An 11,197-nucleotide genomic window follows, 5' to 3' on the forward strand; every position below is an offset into this window, starting at 1 on the left:
AAGGTAGACTAGTTGTTAGAGCGTTGGACTAGTAACCGGAAGGTAGACTAGTTGTTAGAGCGTTGGACTAGTAACCGGAAGGTAGACTAGTTGTTAGAGCATTGGACTAGTAACCGGAAGGTAGACTAGTTGTTAGAGCGTTGGACTAGTAACCGGAAGGTAGACTAGTTGTTAGAGCGTTGGACTAGTAACCGGAAGGTAGACTAGTTGTTAGAGCGTTGGACTAGTAACCGGAAGGTAGACTAGTTGTTAGAGCGTTGGACTAGTAACCGGAAGGTAGACTAGTTGTTAGAGCGTTGGACTAGTAACCGGAAGGTAGACTAGTTGTTAGAGCGTTGGACTAGTAACCGGAAGGTAGACTAGTTGTTAGAGCGTTGGACTAGTAACCAAGGTAGACAGGTAGACTAGTGGTTAGAGTGTTGGAATAGTAACCAGCAGGTAGCCTAGTGGTTAGTTGTTAGTTGGACTAGTAACCAGCAGGTAGACTAGTGGTTAGAGTGTTGGAGCCAGTAACCAGCAGGTAGCCTAGTGGTTAGAGTGTTGGACCAGTAACCAGCAGGTAGCCTAGTGGTTAGAGTGTTGGGCCAGTAACCAGCAGGTAGCCTAGTGGTTAGAGTGGTTAGAGTGTTGGGCCAGTAACCAGCAGGTAGCCTAGTGGTTAGAGGGTTGGACTAGTAACCAGCAGGTAGCCTAGTGGTTAGTGTTGGACTAGTAACCAGCAGGTAGTCTAGTGGTTAGAGGGTTGGACTAGTAACCAGCAGGTAGCCTAGTGGTTAGAGGGTTGGACTAGTAACCAGCAGGTAGCCTAGTGGTTAGTGTTGGACTAGTAACCAGCAGGTAGTCTAGTGGTTAGAGTGTTGGATTAGTAACCAGCAGGTAGTCTAGTGGTTAGAGCGTTGGACTAGTAACCAGCAGGTAGTCTAGTGGTTAGAGTGTTGGACTAGTAACCAGCAGGTACCCTAGTGGTCAGAGTGTTGGACTAGTAACCAGCAGGTAGCCTAGTGGTTAGAGCGTTGGACTAGTAACCAGCAGGTAGTCTAGTGGTTAGAGCGTTGGACTAGTAACCAGCAGGTAGTCTAGTGGTTAGAGTGTTGGACTAGTAACCAGCAGGTAGCCTAGTGGTTAGAGGATTGGACTAGTAACCGGAAGGTTGCAAGGTCAACCCCCGAGCTGACAAGGTACAAATCTGTCGTTCTGCCCCTGAACAGGCAGTTAACCCACTGTTCCTAGGCCGTCATTGAAAATAAGAATTTATTCTTAACTGACTTGCCTATTTAAATAAAGGTAAAATACATTTGTAAAAACAACTGCTGCACAGTAGCTACTGAGAATGAACCTTTGTTTGTGTGGACTGTGTTCATGCATTGTCTAAAAGGTAGTGCTCTCGGTATTCTCTACTTGATGATCATTTTGTAGTCTGTCTGTCTGTCTGTCTGTCTGTCTGTCTGTCTGTCTGTCTGTCTGTCTGTCTGTCTGTCTGTCTGTCTGTCTGTCTGTCTGTCTGTCTGTCTGTCTGTCTGTCTGTCTGTCTGTCTGTCTGTCTGTCTGTCTGTCAGAATAGCGGTCCTGAATCTCAATAACCTCACTCTCTCTCTCTCTCAATTCAATTCAAGGGCTTTATTGGCATGGGAAACATGTGTTAACATTGCCAAAGCAAGTGAGGTAGATAATATATAAAGTGAAATAAACAATACAAATTAACAGTAAACATTACACATACAGAAGTTTCAAAACAATAAAGACATTACAAATGTCATATTATATATATATATATATACAGTGTTTTAACAATGTACAAATGGTTGAAGGACACAAGATAAAATAAATAAGCATTAATATGGGTTGTATTTACAATGGTGTGTGTTCTTCACTGGTTGCCCTTTTCTTGTGGCAACAGGTCACACATCTTGCTGCTGTGATGTCACACTGTGGTATTACACCCAGTAGATATGGGAGTTTATCAAAATTGGATTTGTTTTCTAATTCTTGTGGATCTGTGTAATCTGAGTGAAATATGTCTCTTTAATGTGGTCATACATTGGTGAGCACATAGCCTGTCTTCTCTTGAGAGCCATGTCTGCCTACGGCGGCCTTTCTCAATAGCAAGGCTATGCTCACTGAGTCTGTACATAGTCAAAGCTTTCCTTAAGTCTGGGTCAGTCACAGTGGTCAGGTATTCTACCGCTGTGTACTCTCTGTGTAGGGCCAAATAGCATTCTAGTTTGCTCTGTTTTTTTGGTTAATTCTTTCCAATGTGTCAAGTAATTATCTTTTTGTTTCTCATGATTTGGTTGGGTCTCTCTCTCTCGCTCTCTCTCTCTCTCTCTCGTCTCTCTCTCTCTCTCTCTCTCTCTCTCTCTCTCTCTCTCTCTCTCTCTCTCTCTGTCTCTGTCTGTCTGGCTGTCTGTCTGTCTGGCTGTCTGTCTGTCTGTCTGTCTCTCTCTCTCTCTCTCTCTCTCTCTCTCTCTCTCTCTAAAATCATTATTTTAGTATTTTTGGGGTTTACCGCCAGGTCCCAGGTTTGGCAGTACTGCTCTAGCAGGTCCAGGCTCTGCCGTAGGCCATGTGCTGTGGGTGACAGCAGGCATAGGTCATCTGCGAAGAGTAGGCGTTTAACTTCTGAATTGTGGAGACTAACACCAGGGGCTGAGGATTTTTCTAGAATAGTAGCCAATTCGTTGATGTAAATATTGAAGAGTGCAGGGCTCAGGTTACAACCCTGACGAAGGCCCCGCCCCTGGTTAAAGAATTCTGTTATTTTCTTGCCAATTTTAATGCTGCACCTATTGCCAGTATACATTGATGTAATTATGTCATGTGTTTTACCCCCTACACTACTTTCAAAAACTTTGTAGAACAGTCCTGTATGCCAAATAGAATCAAATGCTTTTTGGAAGTCGATAAAGCAAGCGTATATTTTGTTATTATTTTGGTGGACATGTTTATCTATCAGGGTGTGTAGGGTGTAAATATTATCAGTTGTGCGATGTTTTGGTATGAATCCAATTTGGCTTTTACTCAAGACATGGTGCTTATTAACTTAATTGGGATAGGTGGCAGTATTTTAGTTGGGGGTGGTATTTTCATGTCCGGATGAAAAGCGTGTCCAAAGTAAACTGCCTTCAGGCCCAGAAGGCATAGAAACTAAGATATGCATATTATTAGTAGATTTGCCTAGAAAACAATCGGAAGTTTCTAAAACTATTTGAATGATGTCTGTGAGTATAACAGAACTTATTTGGCAGGCGAAACCCCGAGGACAAAGCATTCCATTTTTCTTTCATTTCAATCTTCTTTTTTTTGAGGTCACTCTCTTTTCAATGGGTTTTCATTGGGATTCCAGATTTCTAAGGGGCAGGCTTGCTGTTCCTATCGCTTCCACTGGAAGTCAACAGTCTTTAGAAATTGGTTGACGTTTTCCCTTTGAGAAATGAAGAAGTAGTTAGAGGGAAGTGTACTCTTTGTTAGAGGCGCATGACCTGAAAAGCACGCTCCCCTTTGTTTTCCTCCGGTATGGACACAGTTATTACGTCTTAAATTGTATCGATTATTTACGATAAAAAATACCTAAAGTTATTTGAAATGTTTGGACAAAGATTACAGGTAACTTTTGAGATATTTTTGTAGTCATGTCGCGCGTTTTGGAAACAGTGTTTTTCTGAATCCAACGGCGCCAAATAAATTGACATTTTGGATAAAAATTAACGTAATTAATGGAACAAAAGGACCATTTGTGATGTTTATGGGACATATAGGAGTGCCAACAGAGGAAGATATTCAAAGGGCATGAAATATATCTTTATTTCTGCGTTTTGTGTCGCGCCTGGCGGGTTGAAATATGATTGTCTGTGTTTGTTTGCTGGGGTGCCGTCCTCAGATAATAGCATCATATGCTTTTGCCGTAAAGCCTTTTTTGAACTCTGACATGTTGGCTGGATTCACAATAAGTGTAGCTTTAATTTGGTATCTTACATGTGTGATTTCATAAAAGTTTAATTTTTATAGTAATTTATTTGAATTTGGCGCTCTGCATTTTCTCTGGATGTTTGCCAGGTGATACCGTCCCACCTTTCCCAGAGAAGGAAGTTTAGAACTCTTACATTTATAATACTACAGAAAACATTCCCCGGGTTACTGTTCACACAAATGCCTCTGGAATTGTTAGGGTCAAATTTGTCTCTTGTTTTTAAAGGGTTATGAGTCCTTGATTCCAGATGTCAGGGAAATAACCTATACTCACGATCAAATTAAACAGTTTTAATATAGCCAAATGAAATGTTGCACTAGTGAGTTTGAGCATCTCATTTAGGATGGATTTTGATTGTCCTTTATAGCTTTTTTCTAATCCATTCTCTCTCTCTGTCTCTCTCTCTCTCTCTCTCTCTCTCTCTCTCTCTCTGTCTCTCTGTCTGTGTCTCTCTCTCTCTCTCTCTCTGTCTCTCTCTGTCTCTCTCCCTCTCTTGCTGTCTCTCTCTCTCTCTCCCTCTCTCTGTCTGTGTCTCTCTCTCTCTCCCTGTCTCTCTCTGTCTCTCTGTCTGTGTCTCTGTCTCTCTCTCTCTTACTGTCTGTCTGTCTGTCTCTCTCTCTCTCTCTCTCTCTGTCTCTCTCTGTCTCTCTCTGTCTCTCTCCCTCTCTCGCTGTCTCTCTCTCTCTCTCTCTCTCTCTCTCTCCCCCTCTCTCTCCAGTTGATATGCAAAGTGTCGACCCTGCGGGCGCTAGTCAGCCGGCACACAGAGAAGCTGACGGCCTTCAAAGCAACCTACCCAGACATTGTCCAAGCCCACTTCCCTCCACTATACAAGGAGCTGTTTGGCTCAGACTTTGACCAGGGCTCCATGTCCATAGACGGCTAGCCGAGGGCCCGTCGGTAACCTACCGTACTGTATCTGCCCTGTACTGTAGTTTACGTCATGGAGCCAGTGTTGATCTTTGGGAGACAGAGAGACACGTTGAATGAGAGACACTCAGACAGTGCCTTGGTCCTGGCCCTAACTTGCTCTTACCTGGACAGACACCCAACATTTCTCTGTTCATGTTCGTCAGTCTTCTCCTCTGTGTCCTCCTGGATCATGAGTTGGTTGGGAGGTTTCTGGGAGGAAAAAAAAACATTTAAGCACTTAGAAAACTAAAAGCCTTTCCTCACACAACAACAAACCTATTGGGATGGGGAGAGGATTTAGTGACAACACCTACCTATGGACAACAGTGTGATGGGGAGAGGATTTAGTCACAACACCTACCTATGGAGAGGATTTAGTCACAACACCTACCTGTGGACAACAGTGTGATGGGGAGAGGATTTAGTCACAACACCTACCTGTGGACAACGGTGTGATGGGGAGAGGATTTAGTCACAACACCTACCTATGGAGAGGATTTAGTCACAACACCTACCTATGGACAACAATGTGATGGGGAGAGGATTTAGTGACAACACCTACCTATGGAGAGGATTTAGTCACCTTCCCTACCTATGGACAACGGTGTGATGGGGAGAGGATTTAGTCACAACACCAACCTATGGAGAGGATTTAGTCACCTTCCCTACCTATGGACAACAGTGTGATGGGGAGAGGATTTAGTCACAACACCTACTTGTGGACAACGGTGTGATGGGGAGAGGATTTAGTCACAACACCTACCTATGGAGAAGATTTAGTCACAACACCTACCTGTGGACAACGGTGTGATGGGGAGAGGATTTAGTCACAACACCTACCTGTGGACAACGGTGTGATGGGGAGAGGATTTAGTCACAACACCTACCTGTGGACAACGGTGTGATGGGGAAAGGATTTAGTCACAACACCTACCTATGGACAACGGTGTGATGGGGAGAGGATTTAGTCACAACACCTACCTATGGACAACGATGTGATGGGGAGAGGATTTAGTGACAACACCTACCTATGGAGAGGATTTAGTCACCTTCCCTACCTATGGACAACGGTGTGATGGGGAGAGGATTTAGTCACAACACCAACCTATGGAGAGGATTTAGTCTCCTTCCCTACCTATGGACAACAGTGTGATGGGGAGAGGATTTAGTCACAACACCTACCTATGGAGAGGATTTAGTCACAACACCTACCTATGGAGAGGATTTAGTCACAACACCTACCTATGGACAACGGTGTGATGGGGAGAGGATTAAGTCACAACACCTACCTATGGAGAGGATTTAGTCACAACACCTACCTGTGGACAACGGTGTGATGGGGAGAGTATTTAGTCACAACACCTACCTATGGAAAGGATTTAGTCACAACACCTACCTATGGACAACGGTGTGATGGGGAGAAGATTTAGTCACAACACCTACCTATGGAAAGGATTTAGTCACAACACCTACCTATGGAGAGGATTTAGTCACAACACCTACCTATGGAGAGGATTTAGTCACAACACCTACCTATGGAGAGGATTTAGTCACAACACCTACCTATGGACAACGGTGTGTTGGAGAGAGGATTTAGTCACAACACCTACCTATGGACAACGGTGTGATGGGGAGAGGATTTAGTGACAACACCTACCTATGGACAACGGTGTGTTGGAGAGAGGATTTAGTCACAACACCTACCTATGGACAACGGTGTGATGGGGAGAGGATTTAGTCACAACACCGACCTGTGGACAACGGTGTGATGGGGAGAGGATTTAGTCACAACACCTACCTATGAACAACAGTGTGATGGGGAGAGGATTTAGTCACAACACCTACCTGTGGACAACGGTGTGATGGGGAGAGGATTTAGTCACAACACCTACCTGTGGACAACGGTGTGATGGGGAGAGGATTTAGTCACAACACCTACCTATGGACAACGGTGTGATGGGGAGAGGATTTAGTCACAACACCTACCTATGGAGACGATTTAGTCACAACACCTACCTATGGACAACGGTGTGATGTGGGAGAGGATTTAGTCACAACACCTACCTATGGACAACGGTGTGATGGGGAGAGGATTTAGTCACAACACCTACCTATGGACAACGGTGTGATGGGTAGAGGATTTAGTCACAACACCTACCTGTGGACAACGGTGTGATGGAGAGAGGATTTAGTCACAACACCTACCTGTGGCCAACGGTGTGATGGGGAGAGGATTTAGTCACAACACCTACCTATGGACAACGGTGTGATGGAGAGAGGATTTAGTCACAACACCTACCTATGGAGAGGATTTAGTCACAACACCTACCTATGGAGAGGATTTAGTCACAACACCTACCTGTGGCCAACGGTGTGATGGGGAGAGGATTTAGTCACAACACCTACCTATGGACAACGGTGTGATGGGGAGAGGATTTAGTCACAACACCTACCTATGGACAACGGTGTGATGGGGAGAGGATTTAATCACAACACCTACCTATGGACAACGGTGTGATGGGGAGAGGATTTAATCACAACACCTAACTGTGGACAACGGTGTGATGGGGAGAGGATTTAATCACAACACCTACCTATGGACAACGGTGTGATGGGGAGAGGATTTAGTCACAACACCTACCTATGGACAACGGTGTGATGGGGAGAGGATTTAGTCACAACACCTACCTGTGGACAACGGTGTGATGGGGAGAGGATTTAGTCACAACACCTACCTGTGGCCAACGGTGTGATGGGGAGAGGATTTAGTCACAACACCTACCTATGGAGAGGATTTAGTCACAACACCTACCTGTGGCCAACGGTGTGATGGGGTGTTGGTGTGGAGTACTGCACCCCATCGGTTAACATCACCTTCAAAGCCATCTGCTATTAAACCTTCACAACAGGAAGAGGAAGTCACCACCACAACAATAACAGGGTTATGTCCCAAAGTGCACCCTATTCCCTACGCAGTGCACTACTTAAAAAAGGGGATCTGGTTAAAAGTAGTGCCCTATATAGGGAATAGGGTGGCGTTTGGGACGCAGATCAAGGTGTCCCATTCCACCTCTTTCCGATGTCCTACAGGGTGTTACCGTGCTCATAATAAGTACATACTATATTGGGAAATTAATCGATGTTTTACAATCTATTAGCTTGTATCTCTCCCATTTGTTCCAATTGACGAGCCACTTTTACTGACACCTGTGTCTGAGTTAATGAATGAATCGTGTATTGTCCACACCTGTGTCTGAGTTTATGAATGAATCGTGTATTGTCCACACCTGTGTCTGAGTTTATGAATGAATCGTGTATTGTCCACACTTGTCTCTGAGTTAATGAATGAATCGTGTATTGTCCACACCTGTGTCTGAGTTTATGAATGAATCGTGTATTGTCCACACCTGTGTCTGAGTTTATGAATGAATCGTGTATTGTCCACACTTGTCTCTGAGTTAATGAATGAATCGTGTAATTGTCCACACCTGTCTCTGAGTTAATGAATGAATAGTGTATTGTCCACACTTGTCTCTGAGTTAATGAATGAATCGTGTAATTGTCCACACCTGTCTCTGAGTTAATGAATGAATAGTGTATTGTTCACACCTGTCTCTGAGTTAATGAATGAATCGTGTATTGTCCACACCTGTCTCTGAGTTAATGAATGAATCGTGTATTGTCCAGACTTGTCTCTGAGTTAATGAATGAATAGTGTATTGTCCACACCTGTCTCTGAGTTAATGAATGAATCGTGTAATTGTCCACACCTGTGTCTGAGTTAATGAATGAATAGTGTATTGTCCACACCTGTCTCTGAGTTAATGAATGAATCGTGTAATTGTCCACACTTGTCTCTGAGTTAATGAATGAATAGTGTATTGTCCACACCTGTCTCTGAGTTTATGAATGAATAGTGTATTGTCCACACCTGTCTCTGAGTTAATGAATGAATAGTGTATTGTCCACACCTGTCTCTGAGTTAATGAATGAATAGTGTATTGTCCACACCTGTCTCTGAGTTAATGAAATACTGGAGATATGATCCATTAAATAAGCAATAGTCCATTTCCACCCTGACAATCTTCTATCAAAACATTTCACTTCCGTATTGTCAAAATTATAGCGCTATGTTTATCTACTCTTCTGGAATCGTGAGCATTTCCTGTGATTTGATTGGTCTACCTCCCGTGATGGTGACCAATGCCCTCCCACCGTTCCACCTTGGCCACTGTACTGTGGTGAAACAGGAAGTTAGTGGGTCTTTGTATCGACTGAGAGGAGCTTACACCACAGTAGATAGATGTCAGGTCTGAGAGACACCCTGAAACACAGAGTCATGGAGCTCAGCTCAGCTTACGCCCTTTTAAATCCTCTGTTGGGGCGAGGAGCACAATCTGTCATGGAGACACACACACACGTGTGCGTGTGTTGAACATGAAACACGCCACTGAAGCCATGAATAGTGCCAGATCCCCAGTTGTTTCTCTATGACCTGTGTTGTTAAGGCCGTGTGCCAGGTGTTATGCCCAGCGAGGGGCAAGGCTCTGATCTAACACACAACACCCAGCGTCTCAAAAACAAATCTCTCTCTTCTTCTATTAAAACTTCTTAAGGATCCGACAGTTTTTTATTTATTTTTTTAACTGTTTTTTTTGCCTGAAATGACGTACCCAAATCTAACTGCCTGTAGCTCAGGACCTGAAGTAAGGATATGTTGATTCTTGATACCATTTGAAAGGAAACACTTTGAAGTCTCAAAAAAGCTGTTTCCCTCCTCTATTAAGAGCACCGTGAGTTGAGACACGGGACGTTGAGATGGAAACTGAGATTTAATAACCGCACCTGATTAAAAAAAGGCTTTTTATTCTGAGGGAGGGAGGACCTGTTGGTCCCTCCATTAAAGAGACTGTCAACGGTCAGACTGAACCCATAACTAACGACTGAGCTGTGAAAATAGATTTAAAGCTGTTCAATCTGATGGCTATCGAGTAGCGCCATCTATCGACCGCAGAAAGTATAGCACCAAGTAATGTCTATTATAATGGTTGTGTCTGTCAGAAACCGAATTCCATCCTTCCTTTGGCTTGTTTCCTATTGTCTTAATCTTACCAGTATGTCTGGAGGGGGAGAAGATGGTGGCCCTTCCCACTTCCTCACCTAGCGAGGGTTTATTTCAATCAATGAAGAGAGATCATATGATGCAGTCGATCAAGTCTTGTCGTTGAGATATAGCCTCAGCAAGAGACAGAGACGGGTTACTGAAGAAATAGAGGAGTGTTCATCAGATGACATGTTTTTGTTGTTGTTGTTGTTGTTGTTGTTTTTCTTCACATCTCCTGGCAGAAATGTGGTCAAATCCTGTTCTCTGTGCCGTTATATAGAGGCTTTCATCATGTGGTCTGTCCAACACAGTGATGAGAGCTGTGTGTCACGCTGGCTGATTTACGCTCTTTCACTTCTGAATCGCCCCCTCTTTTCTATCGCTTTTAATAAATCATCCATTCTGGTTCCGGAATGGAATGTCTGTTTTAAATAAATCATCCATTCTGGTCTCGGAATGGTATGCCAGTTTTAAATAAATCATCCATTCTGGTTCCGGGATGGAATGTCTGTTTTAAATAAATCATCCATTCTCGTTCCAGGATTGGAATGTCAGTTTTAAATAAATCATCCATTCTGGTTCTGGAATGGAATGTCAGTTTTAAATAAATCATCCATTCTGGTTCTGGAATGGAATGTCAGTTTTAAATAAATCATCCATTCTGGTTCCGGAATGGTATGTTAGTTTTAAATAAATCATCCATTCTGGTTCCGGAATGGAATGTCAGTTTTAAATAAATAATCCATTCTGGTTCTGGAATGGAATGTCAGTTGAGTCCATCAGTATATTCGGTCGCACGTATTTGTAAAATGGCAGAAACTCTCAGCCTCTTACTTCTAACGTTTTATTTGTAATTGAAATCTACAGTCCAGGCTATACGTCATCAGAAGCAATGCTTTGCACTATCTAACCCACCTGGTTCCTACTGGGTATGATGACGCGTTGATGAACACTCAGGGACAATAGGAACTACATTATTAGAGTCCTATAAGCAATACTATCTTAAATAAATCATGATTTACACGAAGAAAATACATTGTTGTTGTTTTAGTAGAAAGCTATTTTTTGTTGCTTTAGGGCTCAGATTGAATCTGTAGCGCTGAAGATCCCCGCTATACCAGGATTCACATTTAAGGGCAACGTTCCTGTGTTTTGTCTGAGTGACAAAATGACGAGGATCTTCAGCGCTACGGATTGAATCCACCCCTCTCTTC

The 11,197-nt window shown here is 43.4% G+C and overlaps 1 pseudogene; it reads left to right on the top strand.

The window, feature by feature from the left end:
• Positions 1-8,644, top strand: part of LOC135537345 (nuclear receptor ROR-alpha A-like) — a 33,237-nt pseudogene extending 24,593 nt beyond the window's left edge.
• Positions 8,645-11,197: the final 2,553 nt, after the last annotated feature.

This window comes from Oncorhynchus masou, unplaced genomic scaffold, assembly GCF_036934945.1.
Source record: "Oncorhynchus masou masou isolate Uvic2021 unplaced genomic scaffold, UVic_Omas_1.1 unplaced_scaffold_753, whole genome shotgun sequence".
NCBI lineage: Eukaryota > Metazoa > Chordata > Actinopteri > Salmoniformes > Salmonidae > Oncorhynchus > Oncorhynchus masou.